The sequence below is a fragment of the Triticum aestivum genome, chromosome 6B (assembly GCF_018294505.1).
Source record: "Triticum aestivum cultivar Chinese Spring chromosome 6B, IWGSC CS RefSeq v2.1, whole genome shotgun sequence".
In the NCBI taxonomy this organism is placed as follows: Eukaryota; Viridiplantae; Streptophyta; class Magnoliopsida; order Poales; family Poaceae; genus Triticum; species Triticum aestivum.
In genome coordinates this window covers 531,922,137-531,943,795 of record NC_057810.1, presented here as the reverse complement: position 1 = coordinate 531,943,795, position 21,659 = coordinate 531,922,137, and positions in this window count along the sequence as shown.

Below are 21,659 nucleotides of genomic sequence, written 5' to 3'. Positions count from 1 at the left end.
TATGAGTTACAGGGGTGCGAACCCTTTACACTGAGGAGGGGGGTGGCTTATATAGAGTTCGCCAGACCCCTCCGGCCCTTAGTTATGCAGGGTTTAATGTACATTAAGACAGGGGGTTACTGGTAACGCCCACATAAAGTGCTATGAAGACTATTAAAGCTACTTAATGACAGACCGTTGCGTGCTGAGTGACTTTACGTCTCCTGGCCGTCGAGTGGTTAGCTTCATGGTCGAGTGGTTATCTTCATCGTCGAGTGTCCTTGAGTTCGTCGAGTGGAGTCCCTCTTGGTCGACTAGAAGGTAGCTTCTTCTAAAGATGTCCTTGGGTAGGGTATTTTAGACAGGTTCATGACCCTACCCTAGGTACATGACTTCATCATTAGCCCCCGAATGGATCGAGGTTTGAGTGAGGAAGGAGTTGATAATTTTTCCGACCTATTTTTCGTGTTTTGAGTATGTCATATTCTGGATCAATGACCTTTTTTTAGCGATGCATCAACTTTTCTTTCAGTCGCCTTGATCCATTCTTTTCCTCTGTCAAGTGAACTTTTGAACTTGGTGAACTTCCGAGCGACGGATCGTAGGAAATCTACCGTCTGACAAGTTGATCTGCTGTTAGCGGATTTTGGAGCGGGGTGGACCGCGGTACTCGGATGGGATAAGGCGTAGACGCCTCGATTTCCGCGCCGCCTTTTTCGCCACGTATCGCGCGCGCGACTGTTTCGGATTTGACAGGTCCGCCCGGGCCTACTTGTCAGCCACTCGGAAGCATCCCTATATAAGGTGTCGGGCGAGAGTTTTTGAACAGTGCCTCTCCATTCCCCTTTCTGCCTTCTTCACCCCCGCCTGCTGCGCCCGCTTTTGCCTCCGCCCATCCACTCCTCGCGCGCTTCGCCGGCGACGATGGTGAAGGAGAAGACGACGGCCTTGGAGCAAGCGAAGAAGGCGACGGCGACGGCGAAAGCGAAGGGAAGAGCAACCAGTCGGGGTGGATCTTCGTCGAGGTCTCGCCTGCCGCAAGGTTGGGTCCAAGGGGATTGGATCCGCTCGACCATTACCCAGGCGGATCTCAACGACCTGGCCAATGAGGGACTGATCTCTCACTGGTCAGCAAGGCTTCCGGGGACCGAGTGGCAACCGCAGCCACTGGAGGGTGAGTGCGTTCTCCTAGCCACTCATGTAGATCGTGGATTCTCCCTGCCACCGAGTCTTTTCTTCCGAGGGTTTCTAAACTTCTTTGGGCCGCAACTCCACCATTTCACTCCCAATTCCATTGCCTACCTTGTCGCCTTTGTGTCTCTGTGCGAAAACTTCCTGGGTTGTAGACCGCATTGGGGTCTCTTTAAGCACATATTCACTTGTCGCTCTCAGACGGTGAAAAAGGCGAGTCCGGATGACGATAGGACTAAAGTAATCCAGATGTGTGGGGGTCTTGGGATCCAAGTGAGGAGTAAGAGTGCTTTTCCAGCCATGACCCTTCCCGAGTCGGTTAGAGGGTGGCAGTCGACCTGGTTCTACTGCCAAGACGAGTCGACGCCGGGGCAGTCGACTGGTCTCCCTCCGTTCTCCATGGACCGAGTGAACAAGCCGTCTTCTCTGAAGGTGCTCCCGGAGGAGAAGGCTCAGGTAAAAATGTTGATGGAGCGTGTAGTCCAGCTCATTCGGGACGGAGTGACTGGCATGGACCTTCTGGAGGTTTTCCTTCGACGGCGTATTCAACCGCTCCAATACCGAGGCCACCCGATGTGGCTGTACTGCGGCACCGAAGATACCACTCGGGTCCATCCAGAGGCGGTCAATGACGCCACACTGGAGAGGTGGATGGCTGCCATCACAGGGAATAAAGATAACCCTCGAGGGGCTAGGAGGATCCCACCACTCGACCATTCCTACACACCGGACACGGTATGACCACTTATCCCCGGTTGTGATCTTGCTTTATTCATTCTGCTTCACTGCAAATTGGTCGATTGACCTTTGTCTTGTTTTGTTGTCCGTCAGGCCACCACTGAGTTGTACTCGATGCCCAATGGAGCGCAAGCGCCGACTGAGGAGGAGGAAGGAAGTGGGGGCGAAAGCCCGGAGGAGTGGGATTCGGATGCTGATGACGACGATGAAGACGATGACTCTGATGAGGAGGAAGAGGAGGAGGAGGAGGAAGTTGCACCTCCTCGTTTGGAAAGACGCTCAAAGCTTGCCCATGACCCTGCAGCCGAGCGTGGTAAGGGGGTTGCGCCCGTCGCGCAGTCGACCAAGCGTCCTCGGACGACTTCTCCAGCGCCGACTGAAAAAGCTCCGAAGCAATCTCGAGTGGCGCCGTTGAAGCCGACGAAGGTCTTGCCGAAGATGAAGATGGTGATCCCCACTATCTCAGGGTAATAGTGTAACTTGAGTTTCCTCGTTTCACATGAATTTATTCTTGGCCGATTCGTGAGCTGACCGACTGACTTCTGGAGCTGCAGTGTTGCTACTTCTGATACCTCGGCCAGGGCTGAAGATCACGAGATGGAAGATGCTGTCACTTCAAAACCTGGTATGACTTTTGTAGTTCTGTCTTCAGTCGGTTGGCTCTTTGTCTTTAATTTTGACTCTTTTCTGCAGCTCCATCTAACGTCGTTATTGACCTTCCCAACAACGATGACGAGGAACCACTGAGGCAGAGGAGGAACAGGAAGGCGTCTGCTGGCAAGGAGACTCAGGACGTGCCAGCACCCGAGACATTGGTCGTAGAGGGGGACAACGTCACTCGGCCTACCATATCTTTTGCGGTGCCACTGACGAGTGCTCGCCCTTTGTCGTCGAGTGCTGCTCAGCCTTCACTTTTCTCGACCCACCACATCCCAGAAGACCAAGCCAGTGCTGCTAAAGAAGCAATACGCCAGGCAGGGATCATGATGGAGCAAGTGAAGGCAATCTGAGACACCAGTCAGGCGGCTTATGACGCCAGTTCAGCCCTTCAGAGTAATGTTCAGGTCAGTCGATCACCGCCTGTTCTGTTAGGATATGATATCTTAAAATCCTTCTTTCTGAAAATTTCAGTATCTGTCGTACACCCACTGGGTGTGTTGATTGACTTTCCGGATTAGTGGGGGCACGCTGAGTGCACCCACTGGGTGTAGTCCCCGAGGCTATGGTCGACTGCTGGCAGTCGACCATAGTCTTTATGTCTTAAGCTTTTTCTTTATTCGATCAGGTCGAATGGGTTGATAAATCGGTGGGGGCACGCTGAGTGCACCCACTGGGTGTAGTCCTCGAGACTGTGGTCGAGTGCTGGCAGTCGACGATAGTCTGAAGATAACCTCTTTTTTTTGCTACTTGTTGGTCGACTGATCGACTCTAACTGATAGAACTAGTGGGGGAATGCTGAGTGCACCCACTGGGTGTAGTCCCCGAGACTATGGTCGAATGTTTATATTCGGCTGTAGTCTTAGAAATGATATGATTTTTCCTTAGTCACTCGGAAGTGAACTGTCTTTGACATTTGTTGATTGGTTCTTCGTAGAAATCTTGCGAGCTTGTGGCTCGTTACAATGAGTTGGAGAACAAGCAAATCCAGCTCGAGCTTGATCTGAAACTGGTCCAGGAGAACTTCACGAAGTCGAAGAGGAAGCAAAAGGTATGTTTGGTGAGAACCTCGACGACTGCTTTTTGCCTCTCGTCCGTTTCAGAGTCTGATCTCACTGTGACTTTGCAGACAAACTGAGGGATGCTCTGAAGAAGAAAGACCTTGACTTGGCTGAGATGTAGAAAGCGGCTTTAGAGAAGACCAAGCTCGCAGATGAGAAGCTGGCTTCAATCACCAAGCTTGAAGAGGAAAATACCAATCTGAAAGCTGCTCTTGATGCGGCCAACAAGGAGGTCAGTCGACTGAAGAGTGACAAGATTGCCTTGAGTGATAAGGCCAGTGAGTTGGTGGGAAAGAAGAATGATCTGGAGGCTTATCTGGGAGGACTCGCCAAAAAGCTATTCCTCATGCTTGAAGGTAATCTTTTGTATCAAATAGGCATTTTAACTATGATCTCTCCATCCAACTGCTGTCTTGACTCTGGGGTTGTGCTCAGAGAGTTCTGCCAGAACTTTGAAGAGGAGACTGGTCGACTGGAAATAAACCTGGATCCCATCAACTCTCCCGTGAAAGATGAAGTCACCATGAATGTGCTCCGACTCGAATCTCGCGTTGCTGCTGTTGTCGACTATCTCGCAAGGCTGAAGGTCGCAACTTCCCGCATCGACACAACACTCTGGCCAAGAGAGACGCTTCAGAACGACCTCGAGTCTCTGATGACTCGACTGAACGAGGTTCCAAGTCGAGTGCAAGAATGGAAGAAGTCTTCTGCTAGATGCGGCGCGGATGTTGCCCTGTCTCTGGCCCGTGTTCACTTCAAGGAGGCGCGAGAGGACAAGCTGGCAGACCTTAAGGTGGCTAATACCAAGAAGCATGATTTCCAATCTTTCATGGAGACCTTCATCGCCGCTGCCACTCGGATTGCAGATGGAATCAACCTGGATGAATTTGATGCACCTTCCAGCCCTCCGCAGGAGGGGTAAAAAACTTCTGTGCTTGATACTTGAAATTTGCCTCGGTATGCTGAGCGATTTTTGTAACCGATAAACCTTAACAGGCTTAGCGCCTGAGCACTTTTGGTTCCATTGGATGTTATCTGAACTTGGATTCGACGTTGAATATGTTTGCATTTGGTTTGAGGTGTCTTTTGCAGGCTAGGGCGAAGCGCTTGTTGCAATTGACTTGTTCCTCAACACACTTAGGCGAGCACTGGCCTGCAGCTAAGCCTCCGAGTGGGAGATCTGCTCTTCACTCGGTAGGATTTTCTAAAACTTAGACGAGCACTGGACTGCTGCTAAGCTCCCGAGTGGGAGGTCTGCTCTCCACTCGGTAGGATTTTCAAAAACTTAGGCAAGCACTGGACTGCAGCTAAGCTCCCGAGTGGGAGGTCTGCTCTCCACTCGGTAGGATTTTCAAAAACTTAGGCGAGCACTGGACTGCAGCTAAGCCCCCGAGTGGGAGGTCTGCTCTCCACTCGGTAGGATTTTCAAAAACTTAGGCGAGCACTGGGCTGCAGCTAAGCCCCCGAGTGGGAGCTCTGCTCTCCACTCGGTAGGATTTTCAAAAACTTAGGCGAGCACTGGGCTGCAGCTAAGCCCCCGAGTGGGAGGTCTGCTCTCCACTCGGTAGGATTTTCAAAAACTTAGGCGAGCACTGGGCTGCAGCTAAGCCCCCGAGTGGGAGGTCTGTTCTTCACTCGGTAGGATTTTCGTGGTGTACCTCTGGAGAAGGAGGTAACAGTCGACCTGCACCTCGTCCTCCTTGCAGAGTGTACGTTGTATTTGTGGCATAGCTCGGAAGGAGAGGGTAGCAGTCGACCTGCACCTCGTCCTCCTTGCAGAGCGCACATTGTATTTGTGGCGTAGCTCGGAAGGAGAGGGTAGCAGTCGACCTGCACCTCGTCCTCCGAGCAGAGCGTACGTTGTATTTGTGGTGTAGCTCGGAAGGAGAGGGTAGCAGTCGACCTGCACCTCGTCCTCCTTGCAGAGCGCACGTTGTATTTGTGGCGTAGCTCGGAAGGAGAGGGTAGCAGTCGACCTGCACCTCATCCTCCTTGCATAGCGCATGTTGTATTTGAACTTAGGTGAGCGCAATGCCGCAGCTAAGCCTCCGAGTGGAAGGCTGGCTTACCACTCGGGAGGATTTTGTTTAACTTAGGCGAGTACTTGGACTGCAGCTAAGCCTCTGAGTGGAAGGCTGGCTTACCACTCGGTAGGATTTTGTTTAACTTAGGCGAGTACTTGGACTGCAGCTAAGCCTCCGAGTGGAAGGCTGGCTTACCACTCGGTAGGATTTTGTTTAACTTAGGCGAGTACTTGGACTACAGCTAAGCCTCCGAGTGGAAGGCTGGCTTACCACTCGGTAGGATTTTGTTTAACTTAGGCGAGTACTTGGACTACAGCTAAGCCTCCGAGTGGAAGGCTGGCTTACCACTCGATAGGATTTTGTTTAACTTAGGCGAGTACTTGGACTGCAGCTAAGCCTCCGAGTGGAAGGCTGCTTACCACTCGGTAGGATTTTGTTTAACTTAGGCGAGTACTTGGACTGCAGCTAAGCCTCCGAGTGGAAGGCTGGCTTACCACTCGGTAGGATTTTGTTTAACTTAGGCGAGTACTTGGACTGCAGCTAAGCCTCCGAGTAGAAGGCTGGCTTACCACTCGGTAGGATTTTTTTTAAACTTAGGCGAAACGGATTCGCAGCTAAGCCCCCGAGTGGGAGGCTGGCTCACCACTCGGTAAGGATTTTTTTACAGACTTAGGCGAATCAGATTCGCAGCCAAGCCACCCACTGGGGATTGCTTTATGTAGACAAAAGTAATGACAATTACTGGGAAAAATTATAAAGCTCTTGTCTTTGATAAATAAACTACAAAAGTACTTTTATTACAACCCATCCGAGTGAATACTTAAGTATAAAAGGGGCGGAGAAGCTCCGTGTTCCAAGCTTGGGGCTCGTCGATCTGGTGCTCGACATTGTAAAGACGGTATGCTCCATTGTGGAGAACTTTGGTGACGATGAAGGGGCCTTCCCAAGAAGGAGCAAGCTTGTGTGGTTTCTACTGATCCACTCGGAGAACCAGATCTCCTTCCTGGAAGGCTCGACTCCTTACGTTTTTGGCCTGGAAGCGACGCAAGTCCTGTTGGTAAATGGTTGATCGGATCAAAGCCATCTCCCTTTCTTCCTCTAGAAGGTCGACTGCATCCTGCCGGGCTTGTTCTACTTTAGACTCAGTGTAAAGCTCGACCCGGGGAGCGTTGTGAAGTAGGTCGCTTGGCAAGACCGCTTCAGCTCCGTAGACCAAAAAGAACGGAGTTCTCCCAATCGACCGGTTAGGCATGGTCCTTAACCCCCAAAGCACAGACGGAAGCTCGTCGACCCATGCACCAGCCGCATGCTTGAGATCACGCATCAAACGGGGTTTCAACCCTTTGAGAATCAAGCCGTTGGCTGGTTCTGCCTGTCCATTCGACTGAGGATGAGCGACTGAAGCATAGTCGACTCGTGTGCCTTGAGATGTGCAGAAAGCTCTGAATTCTTCGGAATCGAAGTTTGACCCGTTGTCAGTGATGATGCTGTGCGGGACTCCATATCTGAATATCAATTCTCTGATGAAGCTGACAGCAGTACCGGCATCAAGGTTCTTGATGGGTTTAGCCTCAATCCACTTGGTGAACTTGTCGACTGCTACCAGCACATGGGTGAAACCGCTTCTGCCTGTTCTCAAGGGGCCAACCATATCCAACCGCCATACTGCGAAGGGCCAGACGAGTGGTATGGTCTTTAAAGCTGAGGCGGGCTTGTGTGACATATTGGAGTAAAATTGACATCCCTCACACTTGTCGACTATCTCCTTTGCCATTTCATTCGCTCTTGGCCAGTAAAATCCGGCTCGGTATGCTTTGGCCACGATGGTCCGAGAGGACGCATGATGGCCACAGGTCCCCGAGTGGATGTCGTCAAGGATTATTCGACCTTCTTCTGGCGTTATGCATTTCTGACCAACTCCAGTCGCGCTTTCTATGTACAGTTGTCCCCTTATCACGGTAAAGGCTTTAGATCGGCGGACGATCTGTCGAGCCTCTTCTTCGTCCTCTGGGAGCTCTTTCCTTAAGATATACGCGATATACGGTACTGTCCAATCAGGAGTGATCACCAATGCTTCCATGATCAGGTCGACCACCGCTGGAACTTCAACTTCAGTCGGATCTGTGATACTCTTAGGCTGCGGAGCTTCTTCGGTAAAAGGATCTTCTTGATTGATGGAGTATGGATATGCTCCAAGAACACATCACTGGGAATGGCTTCTCTCTTGGAACCTATCTTCGCCAAATCATCAGCCGCTTGATTCTTCAGTCGGGGTATATGGTGGAGCTCTAACCCTTCGAATTTCTTTTCAAGCTTCCTCACTGCATTGCAGTATCCAGTCATGGCTGGGCTTCTAACGTCCCACTCCTTCATCACCTGATTGACCACCAAATCTGAGTCGCCATAAACCATAAGGCGACGGACGCCGAGTGAAATGGCCATGCGCAACCCATACAAAAGTGCTTCATATTCTGCTTCATTATTGGAGGAATCAAAGTGGATCTGGAGCACATATCTGAGCTTATCTCCTCGGGGGGAAACCAAAACCACCCCAGCACCGGAACCATTTAACATCTTAGAGCCATCAAAGAACATGGTCCAATGCTCCGAGTGAACTTGAGTCGGCTGCTGTTGTTCAATCCACTCGGCAAGGAAATCTGCTATAGCCTGGGACTTAATGGCTTTCTTTGCCTCAAATTTGATATCAAGGGGAAGGAGTTCAATCGCCCATTTAGCCACTCGACCAGTTGCATCTCTGTTGTGCAGAATCTCTGACAGTGGTGCGTCGCTGACGACTGTAATGGAATGATCAGAGAAATAATGAGCAACCTTCTTCATGGTCATGTAGATCCCATATACAAGCTTCTGATAATGAGGATATCTTTGCTTCGATGGAGTCAAAACTTCAGAGAGATAATACACTGGGCGCTGAACTTTGAAGGCTTTCCCTTCTTCTTCCCGCTCGACCGTAAGTACTGTACTGACGACTTGTCCTGTGGCTGCAATGTAAAGCAACAGAGGCTCTTTGCTGATTGGAGCAGCAAGCACCGGCTGGGTGGAGAGCAGAGCTTTTAGCTCGGCAAACGCTGCATCAGCTTCTGGAGTCCACTCGAACTTGTCTGCCTTCTTCATCAGTCGGTAAAGAGGTAATGCCTTTTCACCGAGGCGAGAGATGAATCGACTTAACGCGGCCAAGCATCCAGTAAGCTTCTGGACATCGTGCACACGCACAGGGCGTTTCATTCGGAGTATGGTGCCAACTTTTTCTGGGTTAGCATCGATTCCTCGTTCTAAAACGAGAAAACCGAGTAACTTTCCGCCAGGAACTCCGAATGTGCACTTTGATGGATTAAGCTTGATATCATACCTCCTGAGATTGGCAAATGTTTCAATGAGGTCGGTCAACAGGTCGGAACCCTTTCGTGACTTGACCACAATATCATCCATGTATGCTTCCACATTCTGACTAATTTGAGTGAGTAAAACACTTTTGAATCATCCTCATGAACGTGGCTCCGGCATTCTTGAGACCGAATGGCATGGTGACATAGCAGAAGCACCCGAATGGAGTGATGAAAGCTGTTTTGATTTCGTCGGGTCCATACAGACGGATCTGATGGTACCCGGAATAGGCGTCTAAAAAAGACAATCTCTCGCACCCCGCAGTCGAGTCGACAATTTGGTCGATGCGAGGGAGAGGAAAATGATCTTTCGGGCAGGCCCGATTGATATGTTTGAAATCGATGCACATGCGAAGTGACTTGTCCTTCTTGGGGACCATGACGACATTGGCGAGCCACTCGGAGTGGTATATCTCTCGGATAAACTCTGCTGCAAGGAGTCGAGCCACCTCCTCGCCAATGGCCTTTCTCTTCTGAACGGCGGACCGTCGAAGATGTTCTTTGGCAGGTTTTGCTTTTGAGTCGACTCTAAGGCGATGCTCAGCCAGCCCCCTGGGAACACCCGGCATGTCAGCAGGCTTCCATGCAAAGATGTCCCAGTTCTCACGGAGGAACTGGATGAGCGCTTCTTCCTATTTAGAGTCGAGTGTTGTGGAAATATGGGTCGGAGCTGCGCTGGGGTCAGTCAGGTGAATATGAACGGGCTTCGCCTCACCAGACGACTGGAACGCTGACTCTGTGGCAGGCTTCTTGGCCCGCAACAAGTCACTCGGATCTGCATTTTTCTTGTATCCCTCCAGCTCTACCACTGTTATCTGGGCATCCGCAATCTTCGAGCCTTTCTGAAAACACTCTTCTGCCTTCTTCCGGTTGCCAGTGATAGTGATCACCCCTTTGGGACCAGGCATCTTCAACTTGAGGTATACGTAACATGGTCGAGCCATGAATCGAGCGTAGGCAGGTCTGCCCGAAATGGTGTGATAAGCGCTCTAGAAATCCACGACTTCAAATGTTAACCTTTCTTTGCGGAAATGTTTCGGATCGCCGAAGACCACATCAAGGGCTATTTGGCCGAGTGACTCAGCTTTCTTCCCAGGTATGACTCCATGGGAACTCATGTTGCTGGAACTGAGTGTGGACATCGGAATGCCCATTCCCTTTAGCGTCTCCGCATACAGTATATTCAACCCACTGCCGCCATCCATCAGTACCTTAGTCAGTCGAGTGCCTTCGACGACGGGGTCGACCACCAAAGCTTGCCTCCCAGGGGTGGCTATGTGCGTCGGATGATCGGACTGGTCGAATGTGATGGCAGTCTGGGACCATTTCAGATAACTGGGCGTTGCAGGAGCAACCATATTCACCTCACGGTTGATAACTTTCAATCCACTTTTGCTCTCCACATCAGCAAAAATCATCAGGGTGGAATTGACATGAGGATATCCTCCATCACTGTCCTCCTTGTCCTCATCCTTGTCCGACTCCTTTTCTTTGTCCTTGGGCTGTTTTCCTTGAAACTGCTGGATTAAGAGCCGGCACTGGCGAGTGGTATGTTTCGGGTAGATGAAGTTACCCTCTTCGTCCTTCTTCGTGTGGATGTGACACGGCAGATCCATCACGTCATTTCCTTCCTTATCCTTCACCTTCTTGGGGTTCCAAGATCCTTTGGGCTTCCCTTTGAATTTGCCCTGAGTCATGGCCAGAGCCTCTCCAGGAGCAGCTGGCTCGGCTTTCCGCTTCTGCTTCCGATTGGAGTTTCCCTTTTCTGACTGACTCGGCTTATACTTGCCACTTCGGAGTCTGTCCTCTTCTTCACCGTTAGCGTATTTGGTGGCAATCTCCATCATTCGACTCAGGGTCATATCCCTGGTTCGACCAAACTTCAGACTTAACTCTCTGTTCTTGACACCATCCTTGAAGGCACAGACCGCTTGATGATCAGACACGTTCTCCACGGTATGATGCAAAGTGATCCATCTCTGGATGTAATCTCTCAGGGTTTCATTCGACTTTTGTACGCAGACTTGCAGCTCTGTCAATCCGGCCGGTCGCTTGCAAGTTCCCTCGAACGTCCTGACGAACACTCGGGAAAGATCTTCCCAAGTGTAAATGCTGCTAGGAGCTAACTGATTCAACCACGCCCTGGCCGAACCCTCCAACATGAGTGGTAAATGCTTCATGGCCACCTCATCATTACCGCCGCCAATCTGTACCGCCACTCGGTAGTCTTCAAGCCAGGTTTCAGGCTTGGACTCACTGGTGAACTTACTTACCCCAGTCGCCAACCTGAAGTTGGGGGGTATCACTGCGGCTCTGATGGCTCTGCTAAAACATTCTGGACCTGAAACATGGACTCGGCTTCTAGTGGGCGCATCTCTGTCATGGCCACCTCGATGAGCTCTGTTCCGATCGACCAAACCTTGCACGATGATGGATCTCGCGTCAAAGCCTGGTTCCCTGGGGTCGACCGGAGCTCTTCGCCCAACACTGAGTTGGCGCCTGTCATCTTGCTGCCGATGGGCGTAAGACCCACCCCTTGGGGGAGGAGTGGGCACTCGACGCCTATCATCACGATCAAATCGGTCATCATACTGGTCACGCCGACCTTCACGTCCCTCGCGCCGCGGAGGCGATCTTGGGCTATGAGCCGACTGAACTGTATTGGCAGCGACGGATCGACTGTGAATCCTGTTGCGCGACTGTGACACAGCTGAATTCTGATCTCCTGCGGCTCGGAGCAAATCCCTGATCTGCATCAAGCCTCTGCCAGCCTCCGACTGAGAGGGCTGAATTGACTCTGCTATATGGGCTGCAGCTGCTAAATTCTGAATCGGGGTTCGATATACCTGAGTTGGTTGCGGAAAGAGCTGACGTCGACTGGAGTCGGGTACTCGTTGCCGCGCACGCTCGTCGAGTGCTCGCTGGAGGTTCTCCAGTCGAGTGCGTTCAGCCAAGTTGGCCAAACGCGCCTCTTCCAAGGCACGAGCCTCGGGAGTTTCTCCTGCGATGGGAGTATGCAGGGCATCCATGTTCCGGCGGCGAAGATCTTCTCTTTGCTGAGAAGTGAGTGGCTCGGGTTGATATTCCTCATGGGCCTGAGCGGGGTGGCCTCCACCGTCTATCCCGTCGGTGCGGGGGAAGCCGGGAGGGCTACGAGGCCCATTGACCATCAGGACCTCCACCACTGGATCACTGCTGTCGCACTCGGATGCAGTCTCTACGGAGCCAGTCGACAGATCGAACAGGCCGTAGAGAGATTCGTCGGGCTCAATTGCCGCGACTTTGGTGGTGGCCGATTGGCGAGCTATTGCGTGTCTCACCCACCGCTGAAGCCTCGACCGACCAGAGCGTTTGCGCTGGCGGGAGACAGGGAGGGAGAACGGCACAGGAGTCGACCGATCTGGAGTCGACGGTTGCCGCAGCAGGACGCCGCGGACACACGCCCGAAAATGCGTCGCACCGCGGACGGGGAGCGCGTCGATGTCGAGTGGAGCCTCCTGGAGCCAAGCGGAGTCGTCGGCAATGAAAGTGAGCGCACCGAGACGGATCTCGCGGCCCTCGACCAGAACTCTGCCAGAAACCATGATGAAGGCAATCGGAAAAATTGCAACTTCTCCAAAAAGTCGCTAAGACACCGGCCCCATGGTGGGCGCCAACTGTCGTGGTTCTAAGTCTGACAGTAGAATGGGGTAGGTATGGAGAGGCAAGATCCTAGCTATGGAGTAGTTGTATACGCAAGGGATTTACGAGTTCAGGCCCTTCTCGGAGGAAGTAACAGCCCTACGTCTCGGAGCCCGGAGGCGGTCGACTGGATTATATGTGTATGAGTTACAGGGGTGCGAACCCTTTACACTGAGGAGGGGGGTGGCTTATATAGAGTTCGCAAGACCCCTCCGGCCCTCAGTTATGCAGGGTTTAAAGTACATTAAGACATGGGATTACTGGTAATGCCCACATAAAGTGCTATGAAGACTATTAAAGCTACTTAATGACAGACCGTTGCGTGCTGAGTGACTTTAGGTCTCCTGGCCGTCGAGTGGTTAGCTTCATGGTCGAGTGGTTATCTTCATCGTCGAGTGTCCTTGAGTTCGTCAAGTGGAGTCCCTCTTGGTCGACTGGAAGGTAGCTTCTTCTAAAGATGTCCTTGGGTAGGGTATTTTAGACATGTTCATGACCCTACCCTAGGTACATGACTTCATCAGTGGCAACTCACCGTTTGCAATCTTATTCATCAGTGGTGACCGGTTGACAACATTGATGTCATTCAAAGATCCAGGCATTCCAAAAAATGCATGCCAAATCCAAGTCTCCTGATCGGCCACCGCTTCAAGGATTATAGTGGAACCCTTTTTTTGGCCGTGGAATTGCCCATGCCATGCCTTTGGACAATTCTTCCAACTCCAATGCATGCAATCTATTGAGCCAAGCATGCCAGGAAAGCCGCGCGCTTTGTTCATCGCCAATAGCCTTGCGGCGTCTTCAGCAGTGGGAGATCTCAAATACTCCTCGCCAAACACTTGCACAATTCCCACTACAAAGCGCTTGATACAAATGATGGCTTGGCTCTCACCCATAGTCAAGTGATCATCAACTAGATCAACCGGGATACCGTATGCCAACATACGCAAAGCGGCTGTCACCTTCAGAAAGGTGCTATGCCCGAGCTCTCCGGCGACATTCCTCCTTTGCTGGAAAAACCAGTCATGGCTCGCTAGTTTCTCTGCAATGCGCCTGAACAAGTCGGTGCTCATCCTAAACCGCCGATGAAAATACGACTCCGGGTATGTGGGATTCTCCACGAAATAGTTCTTCATCAATCTGTTATGGGCATCAATCCTATCTCTCCAAATTTTCTCCCGACCCATAACCGAACCACCGTGCTTCGGTTTTTTATTGATATGCATAGCTAGGATCATTGCAAGATCCTCCTCCTCTTCCATATCAAATTCTTCTTCGGAAGAATCATACGACGAACTCATCTACAATGTTCAATACTATACTATAAAAACTACAATTCAAAACATGCACCAAATTCATGAAGTTTGAGCAATACATACCTTGTAGGCGTTTTGTCAAACACCTTGCGGGCGCGGCGCGGCAGCGAGCGCTCGGGCGCTGTTCCTCGGACGACGGAGGCGCGCGAGCGCTTGTGGGACTAGGAGGGGATGGTGCGGAAGCGCGGCAGCTCGGGGATAGGCCGGGGAAGCGCCTGAACGGTCGCCGGGGGGCGCGGGCGGCGGCGGCGGCGCGGCTGGATGGGGGTGGAAGTGGGAGAGGAAGTGTGGGCGCGAGCGCTCGAGTGTGCCGCGCGCTGTAGCGGGCGCCCGAAATACACCGCGCTGGACAGTGTTTCCGACAGCGCGTCCAACTCGTTATAGCGCGCGCGCCGTTTTTGCGTGTCCGCTGGAGCGACCCGCCGCGTTGCGCGCGCGCTAAAACGGACTTATTTGCGGCGCGGCACTAGTTTAACGCGGCGGTTGAAGATGCTCTAAACATCTGCGCTGCGTTTTTTGTGCAGTGCGTCGTGCTGCTGGCCTACTGCCGTGTGACCGGGTGACCAGTCAGATCGACTGAAGGCCTCCCTCTGCGGTGAGAGGAGGGGCTGCAAAGTTTTTCTTCAGCGCCTCATTGGTTTGCAGGATTTTAAAACTATAAGAATAGGAAAAATGCAAGAATAGAGTGTCACGTTCTTTTCTACTAGTATATCATAACAAAATTCAAAACTACATGAACTTGGATGGGAAATCATTTTTTTTCTTGCGTGGGAGATGGAAAAGCATTTGATCCAACAGAAAAAAGACTAACGAATGAAAAGTTTGCTCCAAAATATAGTACACATGAATATTATGAAAACATTCCTATGGATTTCAATCCTGCAAATTAAATGGCCATAGTAGGATTTTTTCTAAGGGCAACTCCAATGCGAGTCACCAAAAAAGCCTCGAAATGTCCGGACCCGATGGTCTGGCCACTTTTAGTCATCCAATCTAGGTCATTAAAACCCTCTCCAATGCCTGGAGTGTACGAAATCCCGGACACTTTCACCAAATCAGGGTGAGTCCGGATGTCTGCGACGACCTCTAACTTGTCCTCAGACCTCATCATAAACCCACCTTTTCTTTTCCCTTTCTCTCTCCCCTCCCCATTGGACAGGAGGCGGACATATAGGGGATTTTAGGGGTATAATTTTTGGTGGCACGCGCTGGGACACAGTCGGACTTGTCCACGGACATTTGATGATATTCATCTTGTGTCTAACATTGAAGATGCCCTACCGATCCAAATCCTCCAAAATTCCTATGAAATTCCTTTGAATCGATCCCTGCAAAAAAATCATTTGAATCAAACGAGCCCTTAAATGAAGGACCCTCTTATCTGGCGACTGTTCGTTGAAGGGTGTGGCATTTGTGAATGTTTTGATGGCATTTTTAATTGTGTCGGGGGTGGCAGTTTTTGACTTTTTTTTTTTCAAAACTGCATGGCATTTTATAGGATGAAGGCTAAAAAATGTTATCCTCCCAGAAAATGCCATGCAATTATCTGCCACCCCCAACACAACTAAAGTCTAAAACTGACATCAAATGCCACCCTTCCCAGCGAATGTTCACCCGTTAGCTTTTCCATATGAAAGCATTTTTTATATCTTATTCAATCTTGAGATGGAAACATTGTAATTGTAACGTGCTCCCACAAAAGAGATCAATGTTTCTAGCCTCTCCGTCCAAGATGCACACAGTCCAGAAATCAATCCGAGAGGTAACCACAACAATAATTGATGAATATTTGTATCTCAAAGCGGATACCATTACCTAACGTGGGCTAAGGGCATCTCCTGGCTCGCAAACGGACAAATTATTTGTCCGAAAATTGTGTCAGGACACTGATACGTGAGCCGGACATCCAACTCCATACCTACTCAAATGCCCGCAAGGCCGCAACTATAGCCTCCCACCAATGCACTCTGGTGTTAGTACACCTTCCGTCAATGCACTTTGGCACCTTCGGCCAAACTAGTATAATTAGTTTTAGGTTTTAGTATCATTCGGCCAAATTGTGCAGTAATTAGTTGTTTTCTGTCATTCAACGCTTTGGTTTTAGTAGCCTCCGCCAAACAGCTACGCATGCTAATAGCAGCGGTCAGCGGCTAGTTGCTCTCTTTCCACCAAATATCAGCGTCTTTCCGATTCGCCGCAAAAAGTACGTCTGTATCACTCGCCGGATTAATATTGACATTCATAGAATGGCTCAACACATCCGAACCGTGCGATCCGGAAGATACGGGGTTTGTGGGTTTACTTTGAAGATGCCTTAATTAGTACAGTGTTTTAATGAATACTTGTATCTCAATAATTAATGAATGCTTGTATCTCAAAGCGGATACTCCCTCCATACCTTTATACAAGGTCATTTCATTTTTATGTCTAACTTGACTCGAATGTAAAGTGACTTTGTATAAGGAAACAAAGGGAGTACCATCATCTAACGACGTGCATGGCGATCTTACAGCGGTGTGGATATCAGATTGTTTCCCAAATGGTAAACGGCACAACACTACGCACAGGTACCAAGCCATGCGGAGTAACAGCAAAGGGAATGACAAGGCGACAAGGAAGCCACGTGAGCAATGCACCACCCTGCCTCGAGTAATGACCATAAAGCCCCAGAGCCACCAATCAAGACTCGCCTGAAATTCAGGGCTTACTGTCCTAACACCTATTTGTCTATGTTTGTTATTGGTCGTACAAATTAGTAAGAAGCCTTACTTTTTTAGAGATAAGTCCATGATCCGATTTTAAATTAATAAAGCCACCAAGTGAACAACATAGTCATGCAAACACCCACAACACACAATAAAACACCTAAGAATACAAGTTCAAAGTGACAAGCAAGCCACAACCCGGCAGAAAGGCACGCAGGCCACAGAAGAGAACCAAAATAGCATGACAGGAGGTAGACGGCGACGCGGCAAAGCCCCAGCTACAGCTGGCTGGCTCTATCCCTGTCCAAGATGGAGTCCGACGTTGTCCGCATGTGAGAGATCAAGAGCTCCACAGCCGCCACGTCCTTGCCCTTAATCATAGATGTCCACTCCTGCAATAAAATAGACATTTTAAAAACACAGTCATTTTTTTTCACAAATACGCACTGTGGCGTATCATTCCATTGATAGAAGAAGTAGAGAGTACATTGTTGGCAGCCCTAAAAGTCGTACACTGGGAGGCGGCATTCGGCGACCGGTGAGCCAGAGAGAGGGGGTTGCTCAACCCCAAGGAACAGGGGTCAGGTTACAGGGAGGATCCTATCTAATCCTTGGGCGCCGGCTCGAGCCCAGCGTCGAGCCTCGTCCTTGATCGTGGCCAGAAGGTCGCCATTGGAAGGTTGCAGGCCATCGAAGATGATGCTGTTCCGGTGCTTTCAGATGGCCCAGGCAGTTATGATGACTAAAGAAGCGAAGCCTTTACGGAAGAATGATGGAGCGGCGAGCGTGCAAGCGGACCACCACTTGAAGAGCTCGGTCTGGCCGTCCGGGGGTGCAATCGGCAGTCTGCACCACGAGAGAACTTCGTGCTAAGTAATACACGCAAACACACAGCCGGCGAGGATGTGGTGCAGGGTTTCGTCATCCTGGTCGCGGAACTGGCAAGCGGCGGGGTGCGGGAGCCCGCGGCGTGCCAGGCGATCGGCAGTCCAGCATCGATTTTGAGAAGCTAGACACAAGAAAAACTTGACATTGAGTGGTGCCCAGCTGCGCCAGATCAGCTTCCAGAAGGGTGCGGTAGTCGATCCAACGAACAAAGCGGTGTAGCAGGAGCTGGCAGTATAGGCTCCCGTCGCGGTCCAACGCCAAGAGAGCGCGTCCGAAACGGGTGAGAGGGAAACCGTCCGCAGGCAGCACCAAAGGTCGACGTACTCGAGGGTTGCCAGTGGGCCAAGGGCGCCGGTGATGTCAGAAATCCAACCTTGGTTGCGCAGCCCGTCGCAGACAAGGCGCGTGCGCCTTCTTCTCCGTGGAACCAAGGCCACGAGGGTGGGGGCGATTTCGGCGATGGATTGGCCGTGGAGCCAGTGATCTGTCCAGAACCTACAAGTATTGCCATCGCCAATCGTCCAGACAGTGGAAGCTCTGAAGATTTGCTGAACCTCGCGATCATGCGGCAAGTGAAGGTGGCGCCATGGGCGCGTCGGGTCCGTGGCCTGCAACCAGAGCCATCTAGTGCGCAGCGCAACGCCAGCGTGGTGAAGGTCGCGCACGCCGAGACCGCCCAGCTCAACAGGGCGACAGACCTTGGCCCAACTGACAAGGCAACAGCCAGCGCGTGCGTCTTTGCATCCATGCCAGAGGAAATCGCGAATGATGCGGGTGACTCGTCGCAAGATGGGTTTGGGGACGGCCGCGGCCATAAGGATGTGGGTCGGCATTGTGGTGAGGACATGCCACACAAGCGTGAGCCGTTCTCCTCGGTTGAGCAAAGCGGCCCTCCATGTTGCGAGCTTGAGGAGGAGCTTGTCGAGCAGGGGCATCAAGTCAGAAGAGGAGGCCTTGCACACGGACAGTGGCAAGCCAAGGTACTTGATCGGGAAGTACTTGATGGGGCAGTCCAAGGTGGCAGCAATGCCGGGCAACACCTCGGGAGGGCATCTGATAGGAGTAGCCGAGCACTTGGCGAAACTGGTCATGAGGCCAGAGGCCTTGCCAAAGGTGTGCAAGAGCTTGCGGATGATGCGCAACTCGGCCGGGTCCGGGTTGCAGAAGAGCACAACGTCGTCGGTAAAAAGGGAGATGCTAGAGGCCGCATGCCTGTTGGTGAGTCGTTGATGGACGCCGTTGGAGACGGCATGCTGGAGCAGGCTGTTTAGAGTGTCGATGGGGAACACCTGTTTAATGGTAAATATGTTCCTCGTGGTTCACAGGGTCCAACACAAGGCGGAAAAGCCGATCCAGAACACACGCTTGACCGGGCCAACAAGATTAGAGACAAGGGGTCGAAGTTCCCCAAAACAATTGGGAGCCCAAGACACCCCAAACCTGTCCTTAAGGTAGAATAATAGAGCAAGAGGGCACTGAAACATGATATGATCAGTATCTTCAGGTTGCCCTTAGAGGGAGCAAAACTAGGAGCCGGGCCCATTCCTTTTCCTAATTTGATCCACGACCAACAGCTGTCCGCGGATCGCCTGCCACATAATTTTTTTAATCTTGAGAGGAATGCGGGCCGTCCAAACAAAATCGAAACTAGACATAGGAACTCAAGCGACGAACTAACGATAACACGACTTCACAGAAAAACGGCCAGACGACGAATGAGGTCAATAGACCACATCAGTAGACTCCGAGCGCACAGGGGAAACGGCAGCAGGACGGTGCCAATCATCCAGCTCTTTATGAGATAGGAACCGCCGGAAACCGAGGTCCCATTGTCTGGCCGCGAGCTCTGTGATGGTGATCGGGTGAACCACAACAAAAGAGAAAATAACAGGGAAGGAAACCGCCAGGGGACCATCCATAGTCCACCAGTCTAGCTAAAACCTAACAGACGAACCATCACCCACATAAAATTTAGCGAGAGCCCTAAAATCGTCTCGAACTTTAAGAAGTTGCCGCCAAATTAAGAACCGCCCGACCCAAACATCATCAACGGGCTGGAGGAAGGGAAGTACCTAGACTTAAGAATACAAAGCCAAAGTTCACCAGGGTCGGCCGAGAGAATGCGCCACCACCATTTAAGAATAAGGCATTTGTGCATAATAGAGGTATCCACAACACGCAAATGTTGGAAATATGCCCTAGAGGCAATACTAAAGATGTTATTATCATATTTCCTTGTTCATGATAAATGTTTATTATCATGCTATAATTGTATTGACCAGAAACTCGAATCATGGTGTGGATACTTAAACGAATAATGTGTCCCTAGTAAGCCTAGAATAGCTCGTTGATTGAAGATGGTTAATGTTTCATAACCATAGACATGAGTTGTCATTAAGTAACAAGATCACATCATTAATAGAGTGATGTGATGGACAGACCCAACAGTAAGCTTAGCATTAGATCATATCACTTAGTTTATTTTCTACAATTTTCTTCATGTCAAGTATCTATTCCTTAGACCATAAGATCATGCCACTCCCGAATGCCGGAAGAATACTTTAGGGGTTATCAAATGTCACTTCGTAACTGGGTGATCATAAAGGTGATCTTCAGGTATCTCAGAAAGTATTTGCTGGGTTTCATGGATCGAGACTGGGATTTGTCACTCTGTGTGACAGAGAGATATCTTTGGGCCCTCTCGGTAATACAATATCATGAATAGCTTGCAAGCATGTGACTAATGAGTTTTGTCACTTATAGAACGAGTAAAGAGACTTGTCAAAACAAGATTGAACAAGGTATGGAGATACCGACGATCGGATCTCGGGCAAGTAACATATCGCCGGACAAAGTGAATTGTATACAAGATTGACTGAATCCTTGACATCATGGTTCAACCGATAAAGATCTTCGCTGAATATGTGGGAACCAATATGTGCATCCAGGTCCTGCTATTAGTTATTGACCGGAGAGATGTCTCGGTCATGTCTGCTTGATTCTCAAACTCGTAGGTTCGCACGCTTAACGTTTGATGGCACTAGGGTAGTGTAAGTGCATCTAGTGCCACCCCTTGTTGGTTTTGGAGTATTGACGACAAAGTTGGTTGAGGGACTAATGTGTTTGTGAGAATTGCAGGATAATGCAGGCAGTGTCCCTCATTGATTCGGTTTACCTACCGGAGATGACCCCTAAAAATGTATGAAGACATTGAAGACAATGGTGGTATGTGAAGATATTCACATTGAATACTATGACATGAGAAGACATTGAGTGAAGACTATGGAGCGCGAAGACTGTGTCGTTTCATTGTTTCCTCTTCTTCTTTGTTGAGTCATAGGAACCATCGTACTGTTAAGTGGGGTCCAAGTGAACTAAGTCAGAATGACTGAAGTGATGCTCAACCAAAATCCTATGTCTTCGAGCGAAGACAATGAGAGCAAATCTTATCCAGAGCTGGATGAGTCAGCTTTGCTTGTAGCCCAAGTAAAGTTACCGTGTGTGTTTGAAATCTGACCGTTGGAACACGTGTCAGTTCCTTAGTGACTCAGGGTCATTTCGGACATATCAGGTCGGGTTGCCTTGTGGCTATAAATAGCCCACCCCCTACACCATAAATTGGTGGCTGCTCAGAGTTAGTTTACAGCTTTTGTCGTTTGAGAGCAACCCACCTCGAAGCCTTTGAGAGAGTGAAATCCTTGCGAGGACAAAGCCCAAACACCCAGAGCCAAAGAGTGTTAGGCATCACTGAAGTCTTTCTGTCTGTGTGACCTGAAGACTTATTACACTTGAGGACTGTGAATCCTCCAGCCGGTTAGGCGTCGCGTTCTGAGCATCCAAGAGTCATTGTGGATCACCGGTGAACGAAGTCTGTGAAGGTTCGGAAGTCTACCTTGAAGACTTACCAGAGTGATTGGGCGAGGACTAGGTGTCCTTAGCTCAAGGGGAATAAGGTGAAGACACGGTCTTCTGAGTTGAATCTTAGCCTCCCTAACCAGACGTACAGTTGTCACAGCAACTG